The sequence below is a fragment of the Trachypithecus francoisi genome, unplaced genomic scaffold, assembly GCF_009764315.1.
Source record: "Trachypithecus francoisi isolate TF-2019V2 unplaced genomic scaffold, Tfra_2.0 Lachesis_group5, whole genome shotgun sequence".
Lineage (NCBI taxonomy): Eukaryota > Metazoa > Chordata > Mammalia > Primates > Cercopithecidae > Trachypithecus > Trachypithecus francoisi.
Window position 1 is genome coordinate 123,464,963 of NW_022681470.1, and position 22,439 is coordinate 123,487,401.

The following is a 22,439-nucleotide window of genomic DNA, read 5'->3' on the forward strand; positions in this document are numbered from 1 at the left end:
ATGCTCTAATGAGGCCAGCCTTGTTTTTTGAAAAAAATAATAGTAACCCTAAAAAGTGTGGGGTGAAAAGACTCTAGTCAGACAATCATATATGTGATCAGATACAGAGATCTTTAAATCAAAAGGGAGAAGAGTATCTCTGGAAGGAAACTTATTTGTAATAATGCTTTGTTTTAATCTCTGTAATCCCATGACATGCATAAATAAGCACTCAATGAATACTTTTTGTTTGACTAAGTGAAGATTAAATTTGCCTTTTAGCAAGCTCAATGATTTCCATTGTTGAAGTATAAGAAAACAAGTATTAAAGGGTACCTCTAAAGGATAGTAGACTCCTAAAATTTTCAGTTTTTGAAATTTTCAGTTTCCAAGTTTACAAACATAGAAATGCTAGTGCAGCATTGGTTTGTTTGAATCGAGAAATCCTTTCACTGAAATTTAATCGCTTTAGCCTCTCTCTTTTGAAGATATTTTCTTTCCGCAAAGAAACTGAGTTTTCTTGTTTCTTTTAAACAATTCTAAGAGAAACGTTTTGTATGGGCAGAGATGGTTGGAGAACAACAAGCAGCATTGAGCATGATGCTCAGTAACTCACAATACTCACTAGCTAAGTGACTTCTTCACACTACCAGAGTTAAAAGAAAATAATTCAGATCTGGAGTTTTGAAAAAAATGACCATAGTTTTAAAATATCATAAACTTTTCGGAAAGCTCATGAATAGTCAGATTTCAAATGGTAAATCCATAAACGGCAAAGATCTAATATAAATGACAACTCTCATATTTCTGGAGTCTTCCTAGATAGTATTTCTCCTGTCACTGCTCACCAGAGTTATTAAATCTCTCAGCAGTCCTTAAGGACTGCCGAACCAGAAAGAAAAGTCTTGAATCAGTCGCTCTTCTATTTGAGCTACCCTTGTTCATACTTCCATTAGGCTAAATATCCTAAAATTGACTTAATTGCAATACCTAAAGGCAACTTTCCAGTATGTGAAAGTACTTTGGAAAAAAATGAAGTGCTCTAATATTAGCAGGGCTACTGAAAGATGAGTGACACATCAAAGAAATGTGAGCTGGTTTTTCCATAACAATTTAAGGATTCAGAGTCCTCCTAAATCAAATCAGTTCTCCAATATATAGTCTAGTTTAAGATTCAAGCAAGCACTATGAATAAAAATTTTGTGTTATGTTGATTAGTCACTATAAACAATTAAACTGTGATATAGTTATTTTTTCTCAAGTGAATTCCTTCAAAACCTTGTAGAATTATAAGAATTAGAATAACTGGAAATACTATAACCACTAGACCATTTTAATGACGCCATGTTCATCATCACTAGATAGAAACCAGAAAACATAGAATTATAAAATGTTTTCCCATTTGCTTTGCTTGCTTATATTATAGTTTCCTATTACACAGTGATAACACAAATGGAATAATACCAATATGAAGAGAAGAGGAAGAAATTTGAACCCCACCTCAACCTCATCCTCTGTCTTTCTTATAGTGTAATACTAAAAGTTACAACTAATTGTAGTTTAATTCACCAAAAGAATACTGTGCTTCTGGATTTGATTTCACACACATCTTAGAGTACTTGACTTCCATGCTGTTTGACTACTGCCTGCAGAACTGATTTGCCTTTTAGTGATAGGCTAAAATGCAAACCTTTTGTTCCTCCCTAGTAAAACGGGTATGAATTCAAATAAATAGAGGTGAAAATTTTCTATTTTCTTATTTTTTGGGGATCATAACAGTCTCAGTGGCTACCTAGAAGTATATTTTTCCAGCCTACACTCTAGAAGAGGTGTTTTTTGTTTGTTTATGGTTTTTCTTTTTTTTTTTCTTTTTTGGCATTGCAGCACATGATGCATTATTTAAAATAGCAGTTTCCTATAAACTCTTCAAATTTTTAGGCCAGTCTTCTAGGGTTACAACTGCACAACAGGGGACAGGCAGGTACAGTATATGTGTGATGTGGGTCTACTGGGAGCTGTGCTGTACTAGAAAGTACATGTCTTGTGTAGAGGGAACAGCTGCTTTCAGTTCTAGCCAATTGTCACCATGTGAGAATGTGGGCCCAGTATTGTCAGAGCTTCCAAATTTTCAAGAGAAAGCTGGAAACTCAGGGATTCATGTAAAAAACAAATATCCTGATGTTTAAATACTGGCTTAAATTTTTTAAAAAAATATTATGCTGGCCAAACAACACATTTGTAGGCCAAATTGAGTCTGTTGGCAGGCAATTTGCAACCTCTGCTACCCATATATAATCACAACTTTGTTCATTTTATTTACTGATTAACTCATAGTGCACATGCTTGAGCACTGATGCAAATATGTCCAGGGGTGGTCTTCATAATGTAGATCAGCATATCTTCATTCGTGTCAGCTATTTGCCAAAGTTACTCAGTTTTCATTACAAAAAGTAATTTGCCCTATCTACCTCAGTTGTGGAGATATATCTTACTCCACTTTTACATCCCAACCTCGTTTGAATATTCAGATAACAGCTTGATTGTGTACATCATCCTTTAAAAAGGAGATTATGGAATACAGTGATAAGTCAGGCACGGTTCATGGTGCTGTCCAACCTGGAGAGAAGTAAACATTTCTTGAGGACTGAACATGTCACTACCTTAGCCCAGTGGTTTTCAAGCTTTGTTCCGTAGAACCTAAAAGAAGTTCCTTATGGGCCACTTTATGGGGATAACTGAAGGTTGGCATTTGAAATGTGGATGTTTTGGTTGACATGTAATAATTGTACATATTTATGGAATACAGAGTGATATTTTGATATATGTATGCAATGTATATCAAATATGATATATGTATGCAATGTATATCTGATATGCAAATTAGAGTAATTAGTCCATCCATCACCTCAAACATGTACCATTTCTTTCTGTTGTGAACATTCAGAATTTTCTCTTCTAGCTTTTTGAAAATATGCAATTAGTTATTAACCATAAATGTTATTTTCAAATAGAATAGCTTGAGCATACTTTTTCATCAGAATACAGAATTAAAAATTTTATCTGTAAAGAAGAGTGTCCTATCTTTAGATCGATGGAATTCTAAGTGTCTATAAAAGTGTTTTAGAGGATCCATGAACTAGCTGATATATACTAAATTCTGTATGGATCTGAAACTTGCATTTTCTTTTACTTTTATTAAATTCTCAAAGGGGTTTGTGCATCAACACACGATATTGGAATCTATGATTATATATGTTTATGATTATATGTGATTATATATGAACTGTGAAGTGAGATCTGTGTAAGTTATTCATCCGAGACTAATTACAAACTTAAAATTTTTTGATGATACATAATAGATGTAATTTGTATTGATTGCAAACTTTTAAGTTTCATTTTACTTATCTTTAAAATAGGAATAAAATAGCATCTACTTCACTGTGTTGTAGTGAAGACCAAATGAGATGAGCAAGATAAATTTATTCCTTAAGATCATACATATAGTAAGCATTCTATAAGTGCTAATTATTACTATTGTTGTTTAGCAAACTGAAATTCATATAGGGAAAATCACAAGAAAGTAGTATACTATTATGTTTGCAAAGAAAGTGATACAGAAACACAAGTGGAAGGATAACTATTCCTTCTTGTATGATTCAGGGAAGACTTCCAAACGATGTGCCATTTGAGCTGGTTCTAGGAGATGAGTAGGAGTTTTACCAAGAGAAGTGGGAGAAGACCTTTCCAGGAAGTGAGTAGGAACAGTGTGAGTAAGGTGTAGAGTGTTCACAGGGATTAGAGAGCTCTGAGTGATGAGAAGTTTGGTGCAACTGAATCAAATCATGCGTAGAGTGGAGGGGTAGAAAGTGAAGTCAGAGAAGTAAATTGGCGTTAGAATATCCAGGTGAATTGTGATTTGTAGGCAATGTGAAATCATTGAAGATTTTAAATAGGAAAATAAGTTTTTGCGGGAAGATAATTTTTGCAATGTTGTCCAGGGTAAATTGCACTGAAAAAGTAACAAATGTGTGTGTGTGTGTGTGTGTGTGTGTGTGTGTGTGTTTAATATGTGCCAGGAATTGTGCTAATCACTTTCTAGCAAGATACTGCCTAATTCAACGAATTTGAAATGCACAGATTATTACTTCATTTAATAGGTGAGAAAACTGAAGCTTAGAACGATCAGCCATCCAAAAATCACATGACCAAATCATGCACATTTAATCATTTTTGAGAGGTTCCAAAGCCCCTTATACTTCCACTACTAAACATGGTAGGAAAATAGGATATGAAATTTTTGCCATTTATCCCGGTGAAAGGTGATATAGGACCAAGATAAAAGGTGGTGATGAGGATTGATATTCAGAAACTATTTTTGAGGAAAATCAGCAAACTAGGGTAACAAATTCAATATAAAAGAGGAAATAGGAGGAACTAATCAAGGATAAATTCGAGGGCATGAAGTTGGGAAAGTGTGAAAACATGTGGCAGTGTTGCAGACTGAGAATTCAGTAGATGAACCAGGATTTTGGGGGGTGGGGGTGAGGGAGCACTGGTAGAGGGAAAATTAAATATGTAACACAATGAGTTTTAAGTGCCTAGAAGACAAGCAGGCAGAGATATCCACGAGGGAGCTGAAAGCACAGCTCTAGATAGAAGTGTTAGTGATGGTCACTATATACTGTGGTTGAAGTCTTGAGGATAGTGAGATTCCCCAGGCAGAACTGAAGTATAGAGAAGACAAGCATTGATATCCAGTTGGGATGATTTACATGTTAAATTTCAAAATCCTCAGGACATTATCCTTGTTGTATACAATTTTGAATCCCTCAGAGTTTTTTATACAACTTTCTTTCTTTCTTTCTTTCTTTTTTTTCTGAGACGGAGTCTCGCTCTGTCGCCCAGACTGGAGTGCAGTGGCGCGATCTTGGATCACTGCAAGCTCCGCCTCCTGGGTTCACGCCATTCTCCTGCCTCAGCCTCCCGAGTAGCTGAGACTACAGCCATGCGCCACTACGCCCAGCTAATTTTTCTATTTTTAATAGAGACGGGGTTATGCCATGTTGGTCCGGCTGGTCTCGAACTACTGGCCTCATGATCCGCCTGCCTCTGCCTCCGAACGTGCTGGGATTACAGGCATGAGTCACCATGCTCAACCAATTTTCTATATAGTAAATACTTCATAAATGTTCTATGGGTGGATAAATGAGAAGAGTACCAAAAATAGAACCTAAGAAATGGGAAATGGGAAGGGGCCCAAAAAGGAAGTTCAGAAGGATTGTTTAACAGATGGCATGAGATGAGAACAAGAAGAATGGAAGCCAAAGGAGAAGAGTATTTCAAGATGTAGGAAATGGTCCTATAGATTGAAATGCTTCAGAAAGATAAGTTGGGACAAGAGCTTAAAATCAGCCATTGGGTTTGTCCATAGGAGAGTGCTAGAAAATGTGATTCTCAATTAATCACTGGAACGAATCACTGGGATTTTATAATATGTTCTTTGATGAGCTGGGAGTCAGTCTATATAAGGCAAGTGCCCAAACCCAAAACTTAGCAACATATCTGGAAGTATAAATCTAGCATGAGAGACTAACAGGCAATTAATTGTGCTGAGTTTCATTACAGGTTTCCTAATTGAAAGTGCTTCCTGCTGATAGGGCAGGCTTAATATATATTAAAGGGAAAAAATGAAAATAAGGTATTTCCATTGTGATTCTTTACCAATTAAAAATTCCAGACACAGATGCATTTGAGAATGCATTGATTCACTTAAAGATTAACATCTTCTCTCACTGAAAATGTTAATATAAAAAAGATAAAAATTGTTTCAGATAAAAGCATGTGTCTTTGATATTTCTGTTTCAATATTTGATTGCTTCAAATGCTTGTATTTTTCTATGACAAGCAAACAACCATTTAAAAACTCAGTCTAATAAAAAATCTGAGTGTTGTTCTTGAAAAATTGCAAACTCATAAATATACTATAACTTTCTATAAATTAAATATCCTCATTATTTTTCCTACTTAGGTGAACTTTTTGGATAAAAAATATTCAGATAAATTCAATTTTGCGTGATACAGTGCTGTTATAATATTTCATTATATTTCATTATGATGTTTTGAGAAAAAAGGTCCTACAATCCAATAAATAAATGTATTTGAATAGTATAGTTTTATTTCTTAGAAAAATGATAGAAAAGTGTAGTTTCTTTTAAAAAATCAGGATGGTTGTCCTCTAGATATCAGATTCAGTGTGTTAAAATTTTATTTAGATATTGTCTTATAAAATCCAGAAAGAGCCAACATTTTTTTTTAACCCACGAGAGAATGTGACACCTCTGAATTACCAAGCAATCATTGATTAGCACCTAGCATGTACTCTTAAAGCTCATAATAGCTAACAGGAAGTACTGCTATAGGCTATAGAGTTAGGAATTTAAAAATGTCGGGCAACACTAATAATTCATGCATCCGGGGACCATAAAGCCAGTAGCATGTCAATAGTAATGGCATGCTCTTTGGAAAACAGGTAAAATTAAGATGCTAATGTTTTACCTTAAGAGAATACCATAGAACTTTGGTAAAAGAAATCATTTTTCTCCGGCATAGGAGATTCTGATTTGTGTTCTATGGATTTCTACTACTTATTATGCCTCCTAGATATGTATCCAAATACAAGGCTACATATACTGTCAATTGACAAAGTGCCTGACATGGCATAATAGCAAAATGTGTAGGCAATAAAAAGAAATGCACAAAATAAATATCGATAACTGAAGAAATCAAGCATGCCAGAGGATACAAGAGAATTCACGTTTAGGAAATATTTAAGAAAAGAGGTGACAGACAATGAAGGATACCTTTAGGGAGACCACTCTTTTGTTAAATTTTGATTAGACTTTTTATTTTTATTTTTACTATTGCAGGATTGCCTATTTTAGAAATAATGCTTAAAAGCAAGACTTCAGTTCAAGGCTTAAAAAGCTACCGGGCTCTTCAGAAACTGTTTTGTTTTGCTTTGTTTTGTTTTTCTCATGGTCTTCATATGTGAAAGAAGCTTTAAGAAAACAGCTGCATTTGAAGAGAAATGGAATACCAGAAACAGAGAAAAGGGAAATTGTGTTTTATTGAGCGATTTCTTTATTACCACTCTGGGAACCCAAAAGTGACTATGGCTATCAAATAAGTCTACCTCAAAAAAATCTTCAGATCAATCTTTAATGAGAAAGAAAGAAAGAAAGATTGTTCACCCAGGTCTTGCTTTATCCACACAATTCTGTCTTTTCCTAACTCATCAATATGCTTGTGGTTCTTAAATTTAGTATTTGAATTAAATGCTCAAGAGCCTTGAATGACATTCACCCACCCCTTAAAAGATATATAGGTCAATTATATGGCATTGATAAAATCCTTGATATGATTTGTGTCCCTTTAACTAATGACATTTCCTCTAACGTGACAAAATCACAACAAAACATAAGAAAAGAGCACCTCATTACAAAGGAACCCACCATACATTATTTAAATCTTTCCCTCTGAGATAGCAAGAGCTAGAATGCATACTGAGTAACTGCTTCTCAACAGGAAATTATTCTTTTTCGTGCAGTTCAGACAACTGATTTCTGACTGGACATTACAAGAAAAACAAATACCATCTGCAAATAATAATTAGAATGTAATACTATTTAAGCTTCTGAAAATAATACAAAATATGTATATAGAAGCTCTGAAGCTAATAAAAATATAACGCAGATTACTTCAAAGCATTTCACGTTTATGTTGCTCAACCACTAATAAAATGAAACAATGTTAAATCAATTTTCTTAAGTCCTATTTTAAAAGAAAATCTCTCAGTTGCATCAAGAATAGTTCAGCTCACTTGAAGTTACAACCTGGTTTAGGAAAATTGCATTTTACTGCTCTTCTATTGATTTTTAGCAAATTTAAAACTGTCACTATCCGCTGATTCTGCTTATCTTTGAATTTAAAATGTCCACAGTATTTACATAGCATTGAAAAATTACTGTTTCAATGTATTGTATTTTTAATGCAGCTCTCTTTTTGTGGTTTATATAGCTAGCTTGCTACCAAGAGGACACTTTGATGTCATCCTCCTTTGTAGCATGCAATGAAATCACATTTTTCTTTAATCGGCAATGGCATACTGACTGAAAAGTAAAACCATTTCTCATTTCCTTCCTCTTTTTAAAACAATGATCATTATCTCACTTGTTTTACATTTTTAGTTTTCCATAAAGCCTATATGTAGTATTAGTGGGTACTTCATTACTTTAAAAATTATTTTCAAACAAACACAACATCATCTTCAAATTAGCCCAAGCAGAGATATCAATTTCTAGTTTCTTAGCTTACTGATGACTGTTCTACCCCAAGATAAATATATTATTCAGTTTCTGTTACCCATAAAACCACATGACTCAAATGCACATAAAACTCAAATTATAAGCATTTGTTGAACTTCAGTCCCTTCAGTTATGCTTTGTATCCCTATGATTTAGCAAATTATTTATTCAAAAGATGGTCTTGGGAAATGTTTAAATATCTTGGTAAACAATTAATGTGCATCAATCAATATAAAAACAAGCATTTTTCTTAGTTCCTGTTGAATATACTTCTTTTCCTAAATAGACGTTACCAAATAAACTCTATAGATTCAGTTACTAAGCATCTATTAAAACTATAACAACCACGTGTGATGAAAGTCATATCACTCTCGCAAAAATGAAATTTGTATTCTTTGTGCAAATTCCATCGTGATTGTAGCTCTCAGTAGTGTAACTGTAGGGGCCTGTAAGTAATTTTATTGTAATCATGAAAATATATATTATAGGGTTATTATCTAGGCACACGTAAGAATTTCCACTTCCCCTGAAACTTGAATTCAACAAACCGGCATTGTGCCTACTAACTGAATTTGTTTTACTCAGAAAGCTTTAAAATTATGTTAAACAAAATAAATATATTTTGTTTGTTTGTTTGTTTTGTATTATTTTAAACATGAAATCTTCCAGGTCACAGTGCAGATTTGAATTTTTGACTTAGCTATCAATTAAGGAATCAACAGAGATGAAAAGCAAGGAAATTGGAGTTCATTAAAGGCCTTTCATTTACTCATTCATTCCACATGCTTTTCAACTTGTTCATATTATGTGCAGAACACTGTACTACCTTGTGTCTGGTGTTGAGCAAACTTCGTACATATTAAGTCAATACAATTAATTAATAAACATTTTCCATACCTATATTTACTCAGTTAAAAAGCATTGAAATAAATATCTTAGATGTGGTGTTTACCATCATGAACATAATCACCCCATAGAAACCATTTATCTTCCACAAACCTTAGTTATTTGGACAAAATTGAGCAGTTAGGCCTGCTCCCAAGTTATGCTTATCCTAAGACCATTCTTCCATTTTCATAGTTACCAGCTTGGTGATAATATAAAAAAACATAGTAATTGCTAGGATGAAAGCAAAGATCTTTTAACAACTCCAAGACTTTGTTTGAAAGACTCTAAGAGAAACTAATAAACTCCTATTTAGTTTCCAAACATCACAGATTCAAGTTCTCCAAAGTCAATATTGTTTGCAAGAAGACACGTAAAATGTACATTGAAAAAAATTCACAGGAAAAAATTGTTTTTACTATATTTGATGAATTATAAAGGTCTACTTCTGCATGATTTTATAATTATTTCTTAATTATAATTTTCATACCTTCTTTGAGATTTTTTTAAACTCTCAACTTACCCACATCATTTTACACTTTACAGAAATGAAATATTGGAAATGTTATTATACATTAATCTAAGTGCCTCAATTATTGATAATACAAGTATGAATCAAGTTATCAAATGTATCAAAATTTGTCACCCAGGAGTAAGAGATGGAATGTTCTAGTATATGGGAGCAGTTTGATAGTGTTTTTTTTGTGCATTTCAGACGGGATACATTTTTAATGAAGGATACTCCTTTTTCCACTACCAAGGGCTGAGTTTATTTTTTCATAATAAGATTATTGTAATTATAAATATAATATAATATAATATAATATAATTTTATGCAATTTTGAAAAATTTTAGAAGTGTAAAGAAATTTATAAGAACAGACTGGTCATAGTCTCTCCTTGATAGCTGTTATGCATTTTAAATACGGTTAGATAGAAAAACAGAAATAGCTACAAATACAGATATGCACACATACAGAGATACAATTCTTCCTAAAATTATGTGATTCTTTTTTAAAGATTATTTTCAATGGTAAGTTTTCATTGACTTAATTTCCCATGTTATGAATTTCCCATGATTTCCCATGTTATGAATAATCTTACAATTTTTAATTATTTGTAATATCTTTTCCTCATGCAGGTATACTACAAATTATTTACCCAGTTCCATTTTGTTAGTTATTCCCATATTTTAATATTGCAGATGTCACTGTCATCAACACCTTTCAATACACTTTTAGTCAGTATTCTAGTTTTTCATTATGATATATTCCCAGAAATGAAATGTATTGTCTCAGATGATACAAACATTTTAAGCTTTTCAGTGCATCTTGCCAAGATGAATTTTAGAGAGTTTATCAATTAATTGCCACTATTCATATTTTAAAGTGTTGATTATATTGTATTTATATCAACTGTGTGTTCCAATTTCAGCAAAATATTGCTAACTTGGTAGCTGGGAAATGGCATCACGTGTTGTTTAAATGTGCAACACCCATCAGCTAGGGAGGAAATCAGAGCTGCATTAAAGACAGGGACTCATAGCAGATGGTGGGGTCTTGCAGGTGACCTGGCCTGGCTATAATTTCTCACTTATAAATGTACAACTAGACTTCCAGAGGGAGCTCAGGGCAACTCTGGGAATTTTACAGAGCACATGCTTTGGACTTGACCTCCAAAACCCATGAACTCTCTTGGGATAGAAAAAAGAGCTTCCCATGTGCATAGACCAGGACAGAATTCCTTTCTGTCCACATCTTTAGAATATAGACATTATATTAAAATATGCTCATAAATTTATAGATGAAGAAGATTCCTCAGTAGACAACTAGAGACATAAAGTAATCTATTCATATTGTAGAAATCATTTTTAGATGTGATAGTGATAATTATCTTTGCAACATGACATTCAATCAAACTAGTAGTTTTCTGAGTAATTGCTGAATTATTTGGAAAGAATTTCAGGCAATAGTTTAAAAGAAAAAGCCTTATCTTAATATGACTTTGCTTTATGTCACTTTCTGCGTAGAAACTAGTAAAAGCTTATAGCAATATTACTAACCATTAGATCAGAAAATTATTTTGACTTTTCTACTTTTTATTGAACAATAATTTGGTTATTATTCCATATGTTGAGGTATTAGCAGAAGTTAATTGATGAATGGATCTACATTCCTGACATTAAATTTTGTGATTTAAACAGATATCACCTTAATGAAAGATCATTTATACTAATTCCATATGATGCCAAAATAAATTAATTCAAATTGGTTATCAAGTTACAGAGAAAACCTTGGACCTACAAAGTTCATGGGAAATGTAGTGTTGTAATTAGCTGATATTTGAAATCAAGAATCTAGAAAAAATTAGCAAGTTCTAATTGAAAAAATAAATAGACTGTAATTCAGAAAATGTATGTAATTACTACTTGGTAAGAGACTGTTGCAAAAAGAATCATAAATCACAAACAATGTAAATAATATAATTTATTTCAACTCAAAATTATAAAATGGCTTGGTAAAAAACATTAATTGCAAATGTTATGAAAAAACTATTTTATAAATTTATTCATAGGTAAAATTTTTTGTGCATGTGTGGCATCTGGAAATTTATTCTCTAGACAGACTTTCAGGGACTGCACATAAACAGAAAGGCTTTTCTCCCAAATCTACTGCTCAGGATTTATTTAATGATTAATTTGGACAGATCTGTGGGTCCTGATGACTTACACCCGTATTTCCAGCTCTCTGGGAGGCTGAGGTCGGAGGATTGCTTGAGGCCAGGAGTTCAAGGCTACAGTGAGCTGTGATCGTATCTTTGTACTCCAGCCTAGGTGACAGAGTAAAACATAAAAATCTGAGAAGAATAATTTCCAGTTAATAAGTGACATAGCAACAATGTGCCTTATTTATTTTCCCCAAAACTTGGAATAATAATAGTGTATATTTCCTATGTTTTTAATAATTTATAGACATTTTTCTATGCTTGAATCAATTCAATGTTTGCAATAAAAGTCTCATAAATAGTGAATACATTGATATATTTAAAATATTCTCTGTACAATTATTGAGGATCGTTAGAAATGTCATGTGAGAGACAGCATATACTTGGAACCAGCAGTTTCTCTAAAACTTCCTAGGACTTTTAAGAGAATGATAAACTTCAAATATACTTCAATAAGTTCCTCAGAAAAGATTTGATGTTGAACAGTCTTCTCTAACTCATTTCAAGTACAAGAGCTACCATTAAGAAGTCTGAGACAAATAGTTACAGACTGGTTATTTTTCTGTAATTGTGATCCAATTTACATTGCTTTTAAGGCCACAAAAACTCAAAGGGTATTCCTGATACATGATCTCAATCTCCAACAGATGAGACTGGCCCTCATGAGTACATACTGTAATGAGACTATCTTCAAAATTGAAGTGATTGTGAAAGTATGAACAGGATAATGTGTCAGAAAATATACAAAGGATTATTAATAAAGTAAAATGAAAATAGGAATCAATTGCTTAAGTGTCACAGGTTACTGACATCACAATGATGACATAAAACTTCTTTTAGGCTTCATTTTTGTTTTTAAAATATTTTGAAAGAAATACAATTGATCTAATCTATCATGGCAAGACAGACTCATGATCTTTTTCTGCTGGAAAACAAGGCAGGCTTTTTCCCCCCTTTTTTTAAATTTTCCACTATTGGACACTATTTCCAAAGTTTAAGGGTGATAGAACAAGTGGAACAGCTTTCATTTTATAGTCGTGTCAACACTACCCAATCGTGGTTGTAGAGCTGGTTATTCTTTAACTTCTCTTACACTCTTGGGGCCCTCTGCCTTCCAAGACATAAAAAGAGAAAATGAAGTCGCATTGTAGTAGAAAGATTAAAGCTACATATAACAATTTCTAGACAGGAAGAATTGTTAAATTTTGAACACACTAAGGGAGACTAAGAAATCAATCTCTTTTTCTCCTTCTTGCCTTTCTAATTCCTTTAAAGACATTCCTTTCTAAATTGCTTGACATGCTGCATTCTGTTTTAGTGATTGTCATTATTATGCCCAAGTTAGATGAGAAACATTAAGCATTATATTTTAAACTCTAAAAGAAAACATGCTTAAGACAAAATTTATCAGTTACATAGGTATACAATCTTATTCCTTTCCCTCAAACCATGAATAATTAGCTTACATAGGTAAAATTGCTCAGGAATTTAATTTGCTACTTGCAATCCCACGTTTTTCATCGACAATTTCAGGTAAAAGGAAACACCCAACTCAGTACAAACAGGTTCACCTTTGCTAATTGCTTTTACTTGAGACTTAAAGCTCAAATACTTGCCTGACATCAACATAGATGTTGGAAACAATCTATTTCAATAGAAAGCTAAGATACAATATAAACTACGGAAACACTTTCTGCTAAACTTTAGGCTCAAGGAAACTTCAAAAAAAAAACAAAAACAAAAAAACACACAGCATTGTGTGTGTGTGCATGTGTGTGCAAATATATCACAATTTATTTGTCCATTTTCCTGTCAATGAGCATTAGAGGTGGCATTATTTTGCTATTACAAGTAGTACTGCTAAAAATATTGTTGTACATATCTTCTGGTGCATGTCTTCTTATACATGCACATGCATACACATACATATGCACATATCTTGAGGAGGAATTTCTGAATTGTAGAATGTGTGAAAATTTGGCCTTACAAGATAATATTGAATTATTTTTGAAAACACTTGTGTCAATTTATACTACCACTAACAATTTGTGGTAGAATGATTTATCCACATTGTCTCTAACACTTGCTATTGTCAGCCTTCTTTTTGGGATGGGAGGAAGGGTATTATTCTCTCTTTATTACTAATATGTGTTATTTGAAATCAAATACAGAGCTTTCCAACCGGCATGCTAATACACCCCAATGTTTCCAAACAGGCTGCAGGTTTGCCAACAACAGTGATGTCTGTAGTCCTCAGAGCTTAGGCATGGGGCCCTGCATTTTGCTTTCAATGTCTGCTGGGCAAACCCTTCTCTTTTACCCCAGTGTGTACACAAATACTATTTTCAATGAGTGCCATAATATGGAAATATTTAAGAAAACCTACTGTACAATATACATGTTGGATGGTAGTGTTGATGGTAGTGTTGGAAATTATCCAAATTACAGTGATAAATACATACATGTGGGACTCATAAAACCCCTGGAAGCAAAAGAGATAACTTCTCTTTTTAATCTACCAGTTTAAAAAATTTGTTTGTGTTTGATGAAGTCATTTTCCAAGGATACCAGGGAAATGTGACCAATAAAAGAAACTGTAAGATGCTCTAAGTCTCTTAAATTTATAGTATGGTGATTAGTGAGAATATCCCTCTCTCCAATAAATAAGAGACAAAGGATATTTATTTTGATATACCAGCTTTCTATTTTTAAAAGTCAATTGCACCACCCCAGGGACATTTAAACCACTGTTAATAAAGACCATTTTTCTCTGTTTTATTTTGCAACTACAGGTATGGGTGAAATTTTGGACCCAAAATTAAGATAGATTTTTCTTTTGCTTTTCTTTAGGGCTGTTGTGTATGTAAGAGTTCATGTTTCCTAATTCACATTTAGTGACCAGTGTGTTTCTTGTAGTCCTTGGAAACAATCTCACAGAAATCACCATGGCATTCTTGGCTCTTGAAAATTCTTCAGTTTTCTAACGCATATACACTTATAAAGCTTTTTTACTGAAAAGAAAAAACAGAATAAAAAACAAAACAAATAAAAAACCTAACACACATGCTTATTATTTTGTTTTCAGTTTGCATGTGCAAAGTTATATTTTTATTTTTATTTTTTATATTTTTTTATATTTATTTTATTTTATTTTATTTTTTTGAGATGGAGTCTCCCTCTGTCACCCAGGCTGGAGTCCTGTGGCCGGATCTCAGCTCACTGCAAGCTCCGCCTCCCGGGTTCACGCCATTCTCCTGCCTCAGCCTCCCAAGTAGCTGGGACTACAGGCGCCCGCCACCTCGCCCGGCTAGTTTTTTGTAGTTTTTAGTAGAGACGGGGTTTCACCGTGTTAGCCAGGATGGTCTCGATCTCCTGACCTCATGATCCGCCCGTCTCGGCCTCCCAAAGTGCTGGGATTACAGGCTTGAGCCACCGCGCCCGGCCACAAAGTTCTATTTTTAAATGTAGCTTATTTCAATATGGTCTTGTCCTGTCCTTGGATTTAATTTAGTAGACTTTGTCTTTGAATGAATTTTCTTATGAAAATGTAGCAATTTTACTGTATGTATGCACAAAATCTGTTCTTTAAAATGGGAATCATTTTATATAGAAATGAAATATCAAGAAATCTAATTCTTGACCTTATGATGAAGGATTTTTTTATAAAAAGTAGTAGTAGAAAACATTGCCTTTCTCGGGGTCATCATTTTCACTCACCACATTTCATAAAAATATTAGGTGTTCTGAAAAGTTGGCAAAGTTTAAAAAAATTCTCTATTACCATAAGTGCATATTTATAAGTTATCTTAGTTATCTCAGAACTCTCTCTCTTAGTGTGCTGTTTGATGCAGATAAATTGCACAGTAATTTTAATGTGTAAGTATTAAATACCAGGCACTATAATACATAACACTGTCTTATATGTCATTTTTTCACAACCTGTGGGATAGGGACTATTATCCCAATTTTACAGCTGATAAAATTGAGTCTCAGGTAGGTTAAGTAATTTATTCATGGTTCAATAGTTAGTAAATGGAGCTAAAATTTAGTTAATCTGATTTCCAAAGCCCACAATTATCCCCACTTGACCATCTTACTCCAGAGCTTGAAATACGAGTGGATTTCTAAAAATGAGCACAAAAATGCCCAGATCAAAAGATAAAAATAAGAAATACAATGTCATTGTACTTAAAATGATGCGGACATTTAGGTCAGAGACTCAAAGCTAGATCTAGAACGAACCTTGGCCAATGACATATATAGATCTCACAAGGTAAGAAGTAGTGTCTGATAATCTGAACTCACCTGTTACACCTTCAGAGGACATAGGATACTTTTGGAGTTTCCAGCCAGACTGAAAAACTCAGACACTTTTTTTTTCTTTTGAGACAGGGTCTTGCTCTGTTTCCTAGGCTGAAGTGCAGTGGCACAATCATAGCTCACTGTAACCTCTAACTCCTGGGCTCAAGTGATCTTCCTGCCTCAGCCCCCTGAGTAGCAGGGACTGCAGGCATGTGCCAGCACATACCCAGCTAAAATTTTTATTTTTTGTAGAGATGAGGTCTTCCTATGCTGCCCAGGCTGACACTTATTTTTTAACAAGGATAATGATGGGACTTTGAGGATGATCATTTTCAGTTTGCGTAAGAATCAAGTGGCTATGAAAATAACTCTTAACCACCGGAGAGTCCTAGAGACAAGTGTGGTGAGTATAGACAAACCAATTGAACAAAAGCAGAGATTATGTGTGTTTAGCCATTGCTATATCCCCAACACTTAGAACTGTACCTGACACATAGTAGGTATTCAATAAATAGTTGTTAAAAGATTAAACTCGGGGATTAGAGCAAGATTTTCATTAGAATCCTTAAAAATTGGTCATAACTCTCTAGATCTGATGACACTTGGACTCAGTCATTACCCATCTCCATTTTCAGAGAGCTCCAATAGAAATTTCTATGAACGAATTCCCCTGCATATACTTTGGTACAAGTGGGCTACTGGAGCCACCTTCCTTTGTTCAATCAAACAGCATTTATTCAGCTTATTTAATGAACACTATCCAAGATACTTGGGGGACAGAAATGAAAAGATGGGGAGACCTATCATATATATGGTACTATGTCTATGCAAAATGACATTGGAATATCGATTCACGGTGGAATGCAGGGCAGGCATGGGAGAATTCTGAGAATGAGTGTGACATAAGCAGATTTGAGTCTGGAAAGATCACTGAGGAGTGATGTCGGCATAGTGAGGTGGTGATTTTTATGTCGAGTAGCTAGTACGAAGGCTATTTCTGTTGTCCAACCAAGAAAGAATGAAAACATGCACCAGGACAAAAGCAAGTGAGATAGAGAGAAGAATTACTCAAGATCATTTTCATCCAGTTTCAACAAATGAGGATATTTAACTAAGACAATTAGATTGAAAGATATATTTACCAGAAAATAAGTAGATGTCAGCAAGTATGAAACATTGGTCAGTCATCCCCTTCACTCCTTCAAAAATATTAATCAAGCACATGTATTTGTTTGGTGCTGAGTTAGAGATACAAAAATGTACACAATGAATAAAATACAATTCCTGCTTGTTAGGGGTCCACTTTTAGCAAGAGAATTAGAATTATGCAGGGACAATTATTATAATATAGTATTTAAAAGAAAGGCTATAATATTGCTATTAAAGTGCACCATCAAATTAGAGAGGGGGTGCACTTAATGTTTTAGAGAACATTTATGTGGGAACATAATGAATAAGTAATCTTTTAGAAATAACAGTAATTTATTGAAGTCTCATGTAAAATATGGGATGTTTTCATATACTGATTTACAGTTTCTTTTTGAAAAGGAGTTAAGGGTCGCAGGGAGATATTATTGGTTACAAAAGACACGACAAGGCATGCAACTTCAACAGTAAAATTAAAATTAAATTCATAAAAAGCACAGAAGACCTCCCAGAATATTATTTATACAAATCATCATGTTGTGAATCAAACTGCTATTTAAATTGCTTTTCCATATTACCCTAGTGAGACTTCCTACTTAATGAAATATCTGGCAAGGAAGATTTGGGGAACATTTATCCAAAATGCCAGAACCGCTTTCCACTTTGCTCAAATGTTAGCAAGAATCTTTGAAAGTGGCAACACATTTTCCAGACATCATTGTCAAATTTCCCCTAAAGGAGCAATGTGAGTAGATAGTAACAGAACCATGAATCAGATTGTCAATGCCAGGCTTATGCTACTAAGTTTCCAGGAACATGGTTCTAACTTTGCAGTCACTTTTCCATTTTAGGATTGAATTCTATTTTTCAAATTAATTTTTTACAAATGTTAATCTTATGTGACCCTTTCATTCATCAAAGTGTATCATTCATTCTACCTCTTAATTGTATGTATATGAGGAATTAAAGTAATTTAAATATTAGCCAATTTAACACAAAAGTTAATAAAACAAAATTACTTGTTAACAATTAGAATGGATTCCAAATCAAAACAGAAATAACATACATTGTCTGCCAGATTGTATTATTCATAGGCTAGATGGTCTCTCAGTGACTCTACATACCTCTGTAATAGATCTGACCACATTGTATTGTTGATATTCTTTTCCACATTTACATAGCACCTTTCTTGCTATAACAGGTGTTTTTGGAGGGGATGTACTATGACTTATTCATCTTTGTATCTGAAGAAATCCCTGGCACAAAGTAGGCTTTCAATAATTGTATGATAGATGACTAATCGACAGCCTAATTAAATTAACAAATTATCTCTGCCTTACTGTTTTGTGTTGGGCCTATAATCTTTTGTTTATATCAGTTATTCGTTTTCTAAACTGGCATAAGATTTGATTTGAAATTCTCTTTTGAAGTTGTATATTAACTAAAAGCCATAACTATAAAAATAAATACTGTATTAGATATTTTTCTTTTTAAATGAATGAGCAAATTTATTAATAGGTTTTTAAATTAATGAGTTTGCTAATAAATAATATTTTTCTGAGCACTTGCACACTCCCAGAATATTTTTTATACAGAGAAAATGACCAACTATAAGCTTGAAAACCTGTCAGGAAAAAAAGAGTAACCTAGAGGAAAAATATGTAAAGGTAAAAAGAGAATAAATCAATCACTGAGGCTTCCAGAAAGACAGAATTATCCGGTAATCCTTTTGTAGTATTTATCCATTTGCTCAACGGTATTGTCTTCCAACGTTCTCTGAAGGATAATTAGGTAAATACTTAGCATTCTCAAAATAATGATAAAAAGGTATTGTGCCCCTCAGAAAAAATTAACAATTTAACAACAGAAAGAATATTAAAGAAAAGAATAGACATGCCAGATCTAAGGGGAGAATGAACATAAAAGAAACAGGTAACTTAATTAACTAAGATGTCAGAAGGTAAATCAGTGAAAAACATAATTGTACTTTAATCTATAAATAAGACAATGGCCCAAGATAATTTGTACTGTCTCCTCATGATCTCTGCTATCATTTACACTGAACATAGTGCCATATGAAATGTTGTTATTTGTATATGAAGATGGTGCTATGACTCATCAGTAACAAATCTACAGAATTGCTTTGTTTTAGGAGTAGGAAAGGGCTGGCAATAAATTCATTCACACTCTCAGCTGGTCCTCTTGTGAGCAATGGTGTACATTGGCAAGTTGAAGTTACAGCTGCATTCAGTCAGTGAGCCTAAAACAAAACAAAACAAAAAACCCAGTGAGTGAAAAATCAATTAGATTGTAATTGGTGAATGGGGGAAAGTGAATCTCAGACCTGATATCTCAACACCAATCTCTGACCAACTAAGCTAAGCTATCCATGTGATATCAAACAATGAATCTATATTTAATCCATTTTTTTAACATCAGATGCTTTTATATTTTAATGAATTTGAGAAAACGTCCCCAATTCCTGCTTAATGTACTGACTCCAGCATATGCATTACAAATAGAATGTGAGACATCACTCAATTCTATAACTATGAGAAAATATGCAAAAATGCGTGGTCAGTCTCAACTTTTCATGGAAAAACACAATCCATGTAATATTTTGAGTGGTCTCTTCACATGGACCAGCCCAATGGCTGGCAGTGAGTTTGATATCCCCAGAAATTAAGTAAGCCAAATAGGAATCATTAAGCTTTTTGACTCAATGGAATGTCTGGTGGACATGTCGTGGAATGTCGTGAAAAGATATTTTTTAATGTTTAATGCTTTTATGAAAGCATGATCTAGCATAGGGTTTGTAGTCAATCATGAAGAGGAACTATCATTGATGTTGAAGTTATGCTGTGTTAGGTACTATACCAGCTCCTCATGTTGGACTCAATTCTAACAGTAGAACTATGTGGTGGTATTATCTTTATTTTCTAGACAACAAATTAAATCTTGGAGTAAAAATTTGTCCAGGGTCAAAGATGGCAAAGATTGAATTTAGTTACAAAGACTTACTCTGAAGTCCACAATCTTTTTTATTTAAAATAAAGATAACAAAAGTATAACCAAACAGCTTGGCTAGAATTTATATAATTTGTATTATGTATATTAATCAATGGGTGTAAGTACTTGACCTAAAAACTCAAGGGGCAGAACTCAAGGGATTTTTGTATGACCATGGTTTTTGACCAAGAGCTTTATACATTCAGAACATATTGTCAGAAATATTCTGTTTTCTCAGTTATTTTAGCTTTATCTTAAGGACTTTACTAAACTGGCAGAATTCATGGGTAGTTACAGCCTTCCAGTCATGCTAATGTTTTAAGAGATGGTTATAACCCAGAAAATAAATATCTGTTCGGTTAAAAATTAAAGTATTTCTTTCATTAATTTATCCAAAATTTTTAAACGCAATTCTCAGCATGGCTTATCATGATCCCTATATTAAAGATAGTCCAATATCTATTAAGTTAAACTACATACTCCAAGACCAATCAGAGCACTTTCTAATTTACCATTCTTTATGGGGATTCTCTGTTTAAACAAATTGGGAATGTTATTTTAAAAAGTGTGTGGCAACCAAGAAAGATTACAGCTGCATACATACATAGATACTTTCAATCACTGATATGCATACATGTAAATGAATCACGGTGAAACACTCATTTCAAAAGATAATTGAAAGGTTGCCTTAAAGTATCTTCTTCTACATTCCCATGGCCTACTAAAAATTCTGTTTTACTGACCATGTTGTGTTGTCAATGCTTTCTTGCCCAACCAGAGTATGAGCAAAGACTATATTTTTTTCTCAATGACATCAGTGCATAACACAGTTCTGGCACTCACAGATTACTTTTTGAAGAAATAATTGAATGATGTAAAATAAAATATCAAATTACATAATGGCATCATAGGTTACAATCCACGTTTGTATCCATGAGTGGATCTGATTTCTTCCTGCATACTCTTGAATGCTTGAAAATGCATCTTTGGTTCATCCAGGCACAAATTTTATAGAAGAGAGTTCTATTTAATCATGTATAGATGAAATAGAATTATTACTCAAAAGCAACAGGAGCCACCTATAGTGCCCATGACAGAAGCTGAAAGGAGTTGACTTTACTTGAATTCTAAGCAATTGTTGCATGCTGGTCCCCGGACAATAATAAAAAGCTGGTAAAGTTTGTATTTGAGATGACCTTCCACCTCCATTTTTTGAACTTGCTTGACCTTTTGCCTCTGTTCCCAGGCATCCAAAGCCTCTGGGATATGTTCTGACTGTAAAAACTCTGATGTTGTGAAAAAAGCTGACGCTTTGCCTCCACTCAAACCAGGTAACTGGCTTGGATGTGAGTTAATTTCTCTACACTTAGTCCTCTCGGTGTAAGTTTAGAATAATAGTGATCTTCCTCTGAAAGGAATGGTGTAGGCTTATATGAAAGGTTGCAAGTCAGAATACTCAATAAACTGTGCAACTTTAAACAGATATTTGATATCACTCAAAAGAGCCCTAAAATGAGGAAACTTCTAAGGCCCTCTCTCCCCTGATGTATTTATGACCCAAATAACTCCATTTTCTCTCTTCTATAAATTCCCATCTCTTGTTGCAATTGTTGGGACAGAAAATTATCTGACTGTTCCCTAAATTTATTCACCTTAAGTAAAAATGCCTGATAAGGCCAGGTACATTGGCTCATGCCTATAATCCCAGCAAAGGCAGGCTGATGGCCTGAGCGCAGGAGTTTGAGTCCAGCCTGGGCAATGTGGTGAAACCCTGACTCTACAAAAAACTACAAAAATTAGCAAGGCATGGTGTTGCACGCCCGTAGTCCCAGCTACTTGCTACTTGGGATGCTGAAGTGGGAGGATCGCTTGAGCCTGGGAGGCAGAGGTTGCAGTGAATGGAGATCAAGCCACTGTTCTCCAGCCCAGGCAACAGAGAGAGACCCCATCTCAAAAAAAAAAAAAAGAAAGAAAAAAGAAAGAAAGAAAGAAAAGAAAAGAAAAGAAAATGCCTTATAAACATAAAACCACC

The 22,439-nt window shown here is 33.8% G+C and overlaps 1 protein-coding gene across 1 annotated transcript in view; it reads left to right on the forward strand.

The window, feature by feature from the left end:
• LOC117074480 overlaps positions 1-22,439 on the forward strand; it is a 62,694-nt gene that overhangs the window by 33,442 nt on the left and 6,813 nt on the right. Inside the window, exon 4 of the transcript XR_004433594.1 lies at positions 21,654-21,738. The gene's annotated coding sequence lies outside the window, so the exon portion shown is untranslated. The remainder of the gene's footprint in view (positions 1-21,653; positions 21,739-22,439) is intronic.